Source organism: Saccopteryx leptura, chromosome 1 (genome assembly GCF_036850995.1).
Source record: "Saccopteryx leptura isolate mSacLep1 chromosome 1, mSacLep1_pri_phased_curated, whole genome shotgun sequence".
NCBI lineage: Eukaryota > Metazoa > Chordata > Mammalia > Chiroptera > Emballonuridae > Saccopteryx > Saccopteryx leptura.
Window position 1 is genome coordinate 125,361,534 of NC_089503.1, and position 12,465 is coordinate 125,373,998.

At 46.1% G+C, this 12,465-nt stretch overlaps 1 protein-coding gene across 1 annotated transcript in view; it reads left to right on the forward strand.

Moving 5' to 3' along the window:
* Positions 1–12,465, forward strand: part of DAP (death associated protein) — a 55,042-nt gene that overhangs the window by 25,871 nt on the left and 16,706 nt on the right. The gene's annotated exons all lie outside the window — the stretch shown is intronic.

Sequence of the window (12,465 nt, forward strand, 5' to 3'; positions counted from 1 at the left end):
TATGCAATTTTAATAAATTATTAAGAGGGGGAAGGGTGGAGAAAGGAGAGAGAGAGAGAGAGAGAGAGAGAGAGAGAGAGAAAGGGAGAGGAGCAGGAAGCATCAACTCCCATATGTGCCTTGACCAGGCAAGCCCAGGGTTTCAAACCGGTGACCTCAGCATTCTAGGTCGATGCTTTATCCACTGTGCCACCACAGGTCAGGTCTAGATCTTGTTTTTTTGATAATGGCCATCCTAACAAGTGTGAGATGATATCTCATTGTGGTTTTGATCAGCATTTCCCTCATAGTTAATGATGCTGAGTACCTTTTCATGTATCCATTGGCCATTTGTACTGTTTTGTTATTGTTGTTATTGAGTTGTATGAGTTCTTTATATTTGGATATTAACCGCTTATCAAATACATGCTTTGCAAATATTTTCTCTTATTTATAGATTGCTTTTTCACTTTGTTGTTTATTTGCTGTGCAGAAGCTTTTTAGTTTGATGTGGTCCCACTTGCTTACTTTTGCTTTTTTGCTTGTAATTCTGGTATTATATCCAAAAAAATGTTACTGCCAAGACCAATGTCAAGAAGCTTACCCCTATGTTTTCTTCTAGGATTTTTATAGTTTGGGTCTTACATTTAAGTCTTTAATCCATTCGAATTAATTTTTGTGAATCATGTTAGATAGAGGTACAATTTTATTTTTTAAATTTTTTATTGAATTTATTGGAGTGACACTGGCTAATAGTATTATATAGTTTTTTGTTGTTGTTGTTTTCCGAAGTTAGAAGCAGGGAGGCAGTCAGACAGACTCCCGCATGTGCCCGACCGGGATCCACCAGTTGTGCCCACCAGGGGGCGATGCTCTGCCCATCTGGGGCATTGCTGTGGCCAGAGCCATTCTAGTGCCTGAGGAGGAGGCCATGGAGCCGTCCTCAGCACCCAGACCAACATTGCTCCAATGGAGCCTTGACTGCTGGAGGGGAAGAGAGGGACAGAGAGAAAAGAGAGGGGGGAAGGGTGGAGAAGCAGATGGGCGCTTCTCCTGTGTGCCCTAACCAGGAATCAAATCCGGGACTTCCACATGCTGGATTTGATGCTCTACCACTGAGCCAACCGGCCAGGGCCTATTATATAGTTTTGAGGTGTACAATTCTACAATACATCAGCTGTATATTGCATTTTCTGTTCACAACCCCAAGTCAAGTCTCCCAACATTACTATCTACCCTTCCTCTACCCTCCTCCGCCTTCCCCCACCCCGTTTTTCCTCCTGTAATACCCACACTGCTGTCTGTATCTATAAATTCTTTATCTTTGCTTACTCCCTTTACTTTTTTCGCCCAGCCCTTCAACCCCTATTCCCTCTGATAGTTGTCAGTCTGTTCTCCGTATCTATAAGTCTGTTCCTATTTTGTTAGTCTATCTTGTTCATTAGATTCTACATATAAGTGAAATCATAGGGTATTTGTCTTTCTCTGACTGGCTTATTTCACTTAGTGTCATTATCTTCAGATCTAGCCATGCTGTCACAATTATTTGTGTGTGAATGTCCAGTTTTCCCAGAACCACTTATTGAATTAACTATTCTCTCCCCATTGAATGGTCTTGGCTCTCTTGTCAAATAATAGTTGACCTTATATGCAGGGGTTTATTTGTCTATGTGTCTGTTTTTTTATGTCAGTACCATACTGTTTTGATTATAATAGCTTTATAATGTGGCATGAAATCAGAAAGTGTGATAGATATATCCAGCTTTGTTTTCCTTTCTCAGAACTGCTATGACTATTCAGGGTCTTTTGTAGTTTTATACCAGTTTTTGGATTTTTTTTTCATTTCTGTGAAAAATGTCATTGGAATTTTGAAAAGAGTTGCACTGAATCTGTGGATTGCTTTGGGTAGTATAAACATTTTAACAATATTAATTCTGATCCATGAACATGGGATATCTTTCCAGTTATTTGTGCCTTCTCCAGTTTCTTTTCAATGTAGAGATCTTTCACCTTCTAAATTTATTCCTAAGTATTTTAATATTTTTGACGCTATTATAAATAATAATTAAATTTTTTTCAGATACTTTGATATTGCTGTATAGAAATGTAACTGACATCTGTTTGTTGATTTTCTATCCTGAATCTTTACTGAATTCAGTTATCAGTTCTATATTTTGTGGAGCCTTTAGGATTTTCTAAGATTATATTATCTATAAACAGAGACCAATTTTTCTTCTTTCTTTCCAATTTAGTTGCCTATTGTTTCTTTTTCTTACTTAATTAATTGTTCTGGCTAGGACTTCCAGTACTATATTGAATAGGAGTTTTGAGAACAACACCCTTGTCTTGTTCCTAATCCTTTTTATTTTTATTTTTTTTGGATTTTTTTGAAGTAAGAAGTGGGGAGGCAGGGAGATAGACTCCTGCATGCGCCTGGTCGAGATCCACCTGGTAAGCCCACTAGGGGGTGATGCTCTGCCCATCTGGGACATTGCTCCCTTGTAACCAGAGCCATTCTAGCACCCGAGGCGGAGGCCATGGGGCCATCCTCAGCGCCTGGGCCAGCTTTGCTCCAATGGAGCCTTGGCTGCGGGAGGGGAAGAGAGATACAGAGAGGAAGGAGAGGGGGAAGGTAGAGAAGCAGATGGGCGCTTCTCCTGTGTGCCCTGTCCGGGAATCGAACTCAGGACATCAACACCAGGCCAATGCTCTACCACTGAGCCAACCGGCCAGGGCTGTCTTGTTCCTAATCTTAGCGGGAAAGTTTTATTAACATTTCACCATTGCGTATTATGTTAGCTATGAAGGTTTGTCCATAAGTCTTGTGTCTTCTGTGCACACATGCATGTTCTCTCTCTCTCTCTCTCTCTCTCTCTCACACACACACACACACACACACACTGGCATCCTAGCTGGTTAGGTGCCAAAGAAGGAAAAACCTCAGATCCTTTCACAGTTTGTACTTAAACGGGGGCATGAAGGGAAGAGGGGTGGACAGGGATGTGACTTGCCCAGTGGTGGTTATCTAAGCAGAAGTGCTGAGCAGCAACCAGGAGAATCTCCTGGGACAGCATCCTCTCCCCATGTCCCGTCTCCTCTCTGTGACTGAGAAGTGTGCAGAGCCTCTCAACGTTTAAAGCTCTTGCAAATTGTCCCAAGGAATCTTGTCAAAATACAGATTTTGCATCAGCAGGTCTGGCGTGGGGGCCTTAGACTGCATATCTCGAGGCACCCAGGGGGTGTGGTGCTGCTTGCTCCTACCACACTCTGAGTAGCAAGACTCTGTCTCAGTCTCGGTAATGCTAAGAAAGTCTATGCACTTCTCCTAAGTGGATGGACACTAAGTAAAGGGTAGAAGATGGTATACATAGATAATTTACCCTTTAGCTGTTGGTAAGTAATTGTAATTTCTTAGCTGACCACCATTTTTGTAAGTACTCTAGAGCAGTGTTTTTCAACCTCCAGTCAACCAGAAATTTCATGCTGGTCTGTGAAAGATGTAACCACCCTGATGGTGTAGGGAGTTTTTAGACCCAAAGATCTTAGTTGAATTCACTTATGTTCAGAGTGATTTCTGCCTTATTGGTCCCCAAAATAATTTTCCTATTTTCATTGGTCCAGAAGTATAAAAAGGTTGAAAACCACTGCTCGAGAGGGGAGGAGAGGGACAGTGTGGGTGAGAACTGTCCATAGGGCAGAAGTGAACATCTTTTTCCATGGAACTTTAATAGATTGTGAAAGTGTCTGCCGTTCAGCCTGTTGAGTTTATGATCATGTCTCATCTTAATTGGGCCTTGGGAATGAGAAGTTTGGAAGATTGTCCCTGCTAACAAACAAGTAATTCAGCATCATTCAGAAACTCTTTAACAGCCAAACAGTGACAAATACAAGCCATAATTAGACCAGGTGCTTTATAGATACTCTTATTTTGCCTTCACAACCTACAAGGCTGTGACCCTCATTTTATGGGTCACAGGTGGGCCCTTATTTTATAGATGAGGAAATCTGCTGAGAAAGGCTAACAACCTGCTCAAGGTCATTCTGATAGGAATGGACAGAGGTGTCTGATTCTGAAAACTCTTGCCACTCCGCTGCCACTGGGTGTATCCTGGCAACCAGCCTCTTTTCCCAAATGCCGGGGAGAAATTATTGAAAAGAGAGCCTAAAATTCCATTTTGCATTTGAAAGTTTCGAGACATGTTTTCTGCACCAGGACTGTATGACTAGGTAATATTTCCATCCAAGCTCATTTCAGATAAGAGTTTCTGTGGGTTTCCTCCTACCCCAGGCTGAGTGACACAGGGTGTCCATGAGGCCATCCCCACCCCCACCCCCACATCCTGAGTCTTGGCAGCCACTCCCCCATAAGTCTTCAGATCTCTGTGGCAGGAACCACAGGCCGAGAAAATGACTGTCCACTTGGGACACGCCAGACCTTGTGTGTGGGAGACACAGAGGACAGAGATGGGCTCCAAATCAATTTCAGAAGCCCTAGATTTGAGAGTCTCAAAATCAGCATCAAAGAAAGGAAATCATACCAGAAAGGCACAATAAGAGGAAGTTGGCATGAGTATAAAACCAGTGACTCATGGCTACTAAATTTGTTATGACTTTAAGTGGAAAAAAGAAATGTCTTAAATGGGAAGGGTGGTACCTCATGGGCACAAAACAAATGCTGCTAAAGAATGGAAGCATCTGCTCTCGTTTTACCAGAGGGTCTGAATGTGATTATAGATGGAAATAAGTGCGAACCCTTTCCAGCTGTGGCAAGGCTAAACCTAAGAGTGGTCTTTATGAGAAACACTTTCGTCCGCTTTGTTGGGTCAGAGGGGAGCCGGAGGAGGGAAGAGGCTCAGGTCAAACAGTGTCCACTGAACCCCCGAGTCCTGGGAGGAGGAGGGAATGCTTCCCGAGCTCGGGACTTTGTGCCCTGATGGCTGTCATCCCTGGACGAGAGGCGCTGAAAACCAGCCTGGGGTGAGCCCAGGGCTCCTCCCTCTGAGTCACTGAGTCCGCAAACCCTACGGGAATAGGAACCAGAAAAGAGAATTGTTTTTCCTCAAAGCTTGAGTTTGCTTTGGCTTTTAGTTTATCTGTTAATCTTCTTAGCTTTCTTTTTCATCCTAGACCACATTTATGACCACAAAATCCAGCAATGTAGGAACACATTGTCCCCAAGAATCAGCTTTTCCTTGTTGGCGTGAAATGTGCATAAAGCCGCTTAGGGTGGGAAAGTCCCAAGCGGGGGGGCAGAGCAGGTCCTCCCGGAGCTCTGGCTCGTGGCTCTGAGTGGTCCCAGGTAGAGCACTAACTTTCAGGCCTGTCTCGTCATCTGTAACGTGAGATTTGGAGGCAGGACTATTTCTCTGAAAGGACTTTTATAGTAAATACAGAATGAGGAAAAATGAACACCTGCAAGCTTTGAAGAGATGTAGAAGCACACGTGAGTTAGGAACAGTCACATGTGCGTGGAGCTCCTGTTGTGTTGCTGAGCGTTGCTGGACTGTGGAGGAGATGGCAAAGCATAGGTGAGCCCTGGGGCTCTGGCTCTGTCCTTGCTGAGGCCAGCTGCATTAAGTCATCTCAGCCTTCCACAGGGTCAGAGATGCTGCGCTTTTAAATCTCTCTAGATTTTTATTAAAAATTATGATGTGGCCCAGGCCAGTTGGCTCAGTGGTAGAGTGTCAGCCTGGTGTGTGGAAGTCCCGGGTTCAATTCCTGGCCAGGGCATACAGGAGAAACACCCAGCTGCTTCTCCACCATTCCCCTTCTCCTTTCTCTCTCTCTTTCTTCCTCTCCCGCAGCCAAGGCTCCATTGGAGCAAAGTTGGCCTGGGCACTGAGGATAGCTCCATGGACTCCACCTCAGGTGCTAGAACGGCTCTGGCTGCAACAGAGCAATGCCCCAGATGGGCAGAGCATAGCCCCCTGGTGGGCATGCCGGGTGGATCCCAGTCAGGCTCATATAGAAGTCTTTCTGACTGCCTCCCTGCTTCTAACTTCAGAAAAATACAAAAAAAAAAAATATGATGTGACATTTTAGGATGGCACAAGGCAGGGGACAGCCTGTGCTCAGTGTCTTGTGTTTCCTCACTTCACAAATCAGTTTGAATTTTTTTCTTCATATTTTTTCTCTTTTGCTTTTGTGGATTCAGTGCAGCTTTTCTTGCTGTAAGAAGTTCAAAATTCAGTTATTGAAATGTTAAATTACAGCAGATTTATTTCTTTAAGGATTTAATAAGATTTTATGATTGGTCTAATCAGTGCTGTCACTTTGAACTAGGGTGTATGTAAGCAGTATTGGAAATACCTGCAACAATGATCATGTGATTAAAAGTTACAGATACTGCTAATGCAACTGTGGTTTGTTGCCTGAATTCCTGAGGAGAGAGAATGCTAAAATACCAGTTAGATATGAATGAAGATAAAGGCGCAGGGTTTATTTGTTGGTTTGTTTTTCCTAGTACAGAGGTGCCCTGATTTCTTTCAGGGCCCCTTGGGTTCTGAACCCTCATCCTCTTCCCCTCTGAGCCATGTGATAGCAAGCACATGTCTAAATGTGTGTGTCGGTTTTGCTCTGATTTTCCATGATGTCAGATCACTTTTCCAGGGTCTGGATTCCGGCGTGATTCTCACACCTCTGAACGCCTCACATACCTCCCATGTGAAAAGCATGTGCGAATTAATGGAAGTGATTCAACGGCAAGTCTGCATGGCAATCAGTCCTAATTGCCCTTTTCATTTTTCAAACATAAGGAAGGCAGAAGAGGCGATTTCCCCTCCCATCCGAATGTGCCCCGCAGCACAGCCTTCAGACCTCTCTGTGCTTCCCCTCCTCAGCCTGCACTAGGTAGCTGCTGCCCAGCAGGGCTCCGCCCCTCGGAGCACACCCACCGAGTCTGGCTGGAGGGACAGCACCTGCGGGAGCTCGCCTCTCGGCCTTGCCTCGCCTCACCTCTGCTGTGGGAACGGCCTCGTCTCACCTCTGCTAGGAACCAGTACAGAGGGCACAGAGGCGTGGGCAGAAAATCTAGGTTTTGGTCCCAGCGTTGTGACCTGCTGCCTGTGTGATCGTGGGGGAAAAAATTCTTAGAGCCTGGGCTTCTTTGAATAAGGGGTAAAAATAACTCCTCACGGGGAGACAAGACACTGACTTTGTACACGGTACATACAGCCCAGAGCCTTTCTGTGGCTTTGGCCGCATACCCGCAACACCCTAAGCCTCAGTTTCCCTCTTGGAGATGAGGCAGTAATATCTCGTTCAGAGGGTTTAATGTGGTAAAGGCTGGTTAGGGCTTCTGCATGGTGCCAACCAGTAGCTGTGCCAGCTACAGCCTCTGGACTGAGTTATTTCAGATGGGTGTGGGGAGCGGAAGGGGGGCAGTTTGTACAGGGAGTGTGTGTATATATGTGTGTGCATGCGCGCACAAATTTAAACTGTTTCCTTGTCTGTCTTAGTCACTTCAGCCTGGGGTAGTGATTTGTCCCTGGTTTGTTTCCAAGGATGGAGGTGACTGGACCCCGGAGGGGGACAGCGGTGGGGGGGGGGGCTGCCCCTCCCCCAAGAGCATGCAGCCTTAGAGCACAGCCTTGTTCTCAGCCTTCACTGGCGTGTCAGCCTCTCCTCGGAGTGGATGACACACAGAGGGACAGCCTGGCCCGAGTTTTGGGTGAGTAGGTCTGGGATGTGCCTGAGATTGTGCATTTCTAACCAGTTCCCAGGTGAATTGAGGCTGCTGTGTAGGGACCACATGTTGAGCCATTGCCCTAAAGTCGACAAGAGAGACATTTATAAATTTTGTTTAAGACGGACAACCACTCTTCCCTTTTGAGGACCTCCTCTGGGACATGTTACAAGTAGCTAAATGTCAGCTTGGTTTACATTGCCCGCATTTTCAATGCCACTGCCAGACGTAGGAGCATTTCTAAAGCCTGCCTCCTGGCATGCTGGCCCTGTGAAGTACTCTGATAAGAAGTCCTGTGGTCAGAGAAGTTGGGCAAGCGTCCTCCTGTGGTCCCCTCTGGGGAGTTTCCAATGCAGCCTGTGACCTGGCCAGGGAGGCCAAGCCTCCGAGAAAGCCACACAACCGCATGTGACCCAGCGTTTGCCAAACCCATGCCAGCCCTCTGCACAGCACAGCACAGCAGGAAGCTCATGAGCACTCCTGGCGAGCAGGCGGCTGTGGCACCTCCAGGGCTGGGTATCTTTGGCGCTTGCTTCTTACCCCCAGTGTTCTCTGGGAGTACAGTCTGTCTGGGTCGTGTGCTCTGAGCAATAGAGATACTGTCGTAGCCAGGCTGCTGTGGGATCTTGGGAAATTGGACTTTTTATTTGCTACCTGCTATGCCAAGTAGTTGGCCCAGCTTGTTAAAAGCGAGTATGCACATATTCTGAAGAGCAAACCTAAAAGCGCTTATAAAGTATAAACTCATGCAGTAGAACTTCAATTCGTTTTCATTCTAGCGAATGGTAGTGTGATATACTTTTTAAAATTACAAATTATAAAATATTTAGAAAGAAGTGTGGTATTATTACTTTCATGACCGCACTCACACTCATCTAATTAGTGTTGCCAGTAAAATTCCTCATAGAGGAGACACGATTTAATGCATAAGTAAAAATTATTTGTAATAAACGTTACCAATTATTTGAGTAATATTTTCATTGTAGGGTGTTTTGGGTTTCTTCCCAGAAGCTTTTTTTTGAAGGTTTATAACATACTTTCTACCGTATTTATGTTGCTTATTTTCTCTTTTCTCTGAATGGTCTTAAAATTCAAATTAGTGAAATCTAGCTAAATAAGGTTTTAGTCCTTTGGAAAAATTATTCACCCAATAACAGACACAAGCCACCCCCCAGTGCCCTGCATGTCTGCTCAGAGGACATTCGACTGTGGTCAGAGCCTTGGCTGTTTGTCTCCACACCGTCCCATAACTGACCTGCGGTGTAGGAGTTTGCCTGCCTAACCCCGGGGTTACTTTCATGCCTTGTTTGTGATTACAGAGAGAAATGGGATCTCTGGAAAGTTTATTGTTTTACTCTGTTTCCTCAGAGTTTAAACTGTTTTTCCAAACTGTATGTTGTGGTCCATAAAGTCAGTTCGGTGGGTAGAACCAGCAATTTTTTCTAATGGAATAGGATCAAGCAGAACATATTACATACAGTGAGTCCCAGGGGTAAGAGTCGGAATTGTTTGTTCTCAGTGTGTCTGTGCATGCACTGAGTCATCAGGTGAAATGACCCAAGTTTTTATTGTGGGTCATGGTCAAAATGTGGGAAAGCCACCGGATAACAAATATTGTAAGCAGTTTCAGAGCACAGAAGAATTGCCAAATGAAGACTAAACATTTCCTCCTTAAAGTTAATATTTGGCCCGCCTGCCCCCAGGGCATGTCCGTGCTGTGGCAGTGCCCTTTGTAGTCTGCCCGCTCGCTGGGGTGGGTGGCAGCAGTGCTCCAGGTGGCATCACCTGTGGAATTCCTTTGCACTGTTAAAGGATGACCCAGCCCTTCCAGGTAGCGTCCAGCTCGGGACTAAATAAGAGGTGGTGCCCCTTGGAGGCAAGGATGGCACAAGGTAGCAATGGCACCAGACTGGTACAGTTCATGGAGAATTTACTCCAAGAAAGAATGGACTGTGCGTAGGGCTGGTGCCAACAGTGCAATATGCCACCAGCATTTCCCGCCACCCCCTCCTTGCTCAGTGCCAGGTGCCATGTTGAGTATTTTGAATATTAAACTTGATATTGTTCAGATGCAACCCCGTGTGCCACTGTTTAGAAGACAGGAATCGCCCCGTCCATTGACGTGTCCCCTGCCCGTCCGTCTGTGTGTGCTCATCTGTTTCTGAAACTCCACCGGACAGGTGCCCATCTGTACTCAGCTAACTGCTCCTCTTCCAGAGCTCAGCCAAAGCCCCAGGGTCCTGCCCGTCCCCCTGCTGTGCGTGCGCCTACAGTGCCCTGTCCTTCCCCCTGACAGCTCTTTCCCTAGATGTTGGCCTTCGATGACTTTCTCATTGCTTGTTTCACATCGGGCCCCAGTGGCCTCAGACACATGCAGATTGGCTGACTGACTCGAAGACAGACCCCTGGCTTCTCTTTAAACAATCCCCTCTGACCCCTCCATGTTTTGGACTTAGCTGCCTTCCTTGCATCTTAGAGTTATGGGGATCCAGATGAAGAAAGGAGAAATCTCTTGGCCAGAGTTACATGGTTAGGGGAAGAGAGGTATGCATTGCACCTGAAGAAGAGCCAGAATAGTCTACGTGCATCAGGGTTCCCTGGCACACTGCGCTCTCCGCGGCCCGAGCCTTCCCTGCTCTCTCCACGCCTGTACTCTGACCGCAGTGCAGTGTTCACATGCACACACCTGTCAGCTTCGTGGGTGCAACTTAATGTATTAAATTCAGATAAGCGTGTCATGACCTGGGTACTGTTTTTAAGTTATGAAAGTGTGTCTGATAAAAATACCCTCATATTTCATCTTACAGACTGTTACAAGAAATTCCTGCTAGTAAAATATTTCTCAACTATCCAGTTATTGATTCGTAAAATAAGTTAGTCTTAACAAGTCTGTCTATGTCTGATTTTCTTATAAACCAAACATTTGGATAAATTCACAAACATCTCGAGTCAATCTTGAGAATGGTGACAGAACCACGAACTGAATCTTAAAGGATAAGGGCGAAAGGGAGGGGGTGCCTTGTTAAGACCACTTTCAAGAGTCTGAATTAACACATTTATCAGGAAAAGCACCCATCAGCCTCCTCTAATTCCTGGCAGTTCCTGGAAGCTACCAATAAGGGCTGGATTTCTTCGCAGACTCTTGCCACGGTTCCCTAGAAACCAGGCATGGTTCCACCAGGACAGGTGACCAGACTGAAACCCCGGCTCAAAGGCAGCCCACCTGGTAAAGACACTGACCTCCTTCTTTATAAAGTGTGACATCACTCATGACAAAAAAAACCCCAAGTCAAAGCAGAAGGGACCTTCATGTCCAGGCACGGCCTCTGGAGCGAGGAGAAGGCGAAGGCTATGCAGCCACCGAGCCCACCCTCAACACAGCTTCCCGTGCGTGGCCTCTCAGCTGGGCTCTCAGACCCCTGAAGGAGCCGGTCTTTAACTGAACCTTTCTTCTTCTCACCCATGGGCATCCCTGGTTCCCAGCTTTGGTCATCTGCAAGTGAGGATGAGGAAACACACCTGTCACAAGCACCTATGAGCAAAAGTGAGGAACAGGGCTCCACGATGAATGACTGATGCCCGGGCCACATCTCACAAAGGACAGTGCTCCAAAAGCAGGGCAGTCACGTGTTTGGATGTAGGATTTACTTTTCCTTAGAAACAATATTAATGGTGCTTAGGTCCCTGTACTGTATCTTGATCCATGCAACAAAGTGTTGGATACTAAATGTGAATGCCTCGAGTACCTGTTAGCCATACCTCTCTTAATAGGGAGACAAACCATTCGCAAATCTTCAAGATCAGTCTGGTTAACACTGGAGGCAGAGCTCCTTTGCTTAGAACTCCATGCTCTCTCCCCATGGCCCGCAGATCCGGCCCAGCCTGATTGGTAGGTAACAAATGAATACGTGTATCTCCGATCACTGCTTTGCAAGCCTGTGAGGCACTCTGTGTACAAGGAGTTACATGTGTTGCTAAGACATGAGCCCCAGTTACTCACCCGGGCTCATTCACTCCCTGCACAGATGGTGCTGATGGCATTTGCTGAGCCTCTCTGTGCACCAGACACTGCCAGGTGCCAGGGACACAATAGACTCCACCATTGTCCTTAATCTTGAAGGCGTGCAAGAGCCTACACTGAAGTGTGAGTAAGTAGGAAGTTCTCATGGGAACACAACTGGGAAAGAAGTCAGTTCAAGCCACAGGGTTCAGGAGAGCAGTGGAAAGAGAACACGTGAGTGCCCTCTGAGCTGGTGTTTACCGAGCGGCCAAGTTTAAGGCCGCACCAGCTGCTATGCAAGATGGAACTCCGACGAGCCCCAGGAATATTGAGGATTATTCTAGAATTCTGTGTCCTAGCTTGGAATGACTGTATGATGCATTTAAACTTTTGAGAATGAAAGGAGGCACTATTAGTAATTACACAGGGACCGAGACCTGAACGCAGATGGTTCCCAAGGAGTCAAGAGTCAGGGACACATGACCATCCCAGGGTAACTGAGTCAGAGAAGAGGCAGCAGGGGTGGCTGCGTCCCCCCACCCCAGAAAAGGCTAGGAAGACAAATACAATGCCATCTGCCATTGCAATGACTTTTGAAGACTTTAGTGCAGAAAATGTTTGTACTTAGTCACTGATACTCGTTTTAGGACTCTGTCACAACCCTGTTACTGAACCACAGAAATGCTGGGGAGGGGGGTTTCTTTATATTCAAATCAGCACCTTTTTGAGGCAAATTCTGAAGAAAAGCAACAAATTGCATCTTGAGCTTAAGAACTCTCTGGGGTCCTTCATACGTTACAGA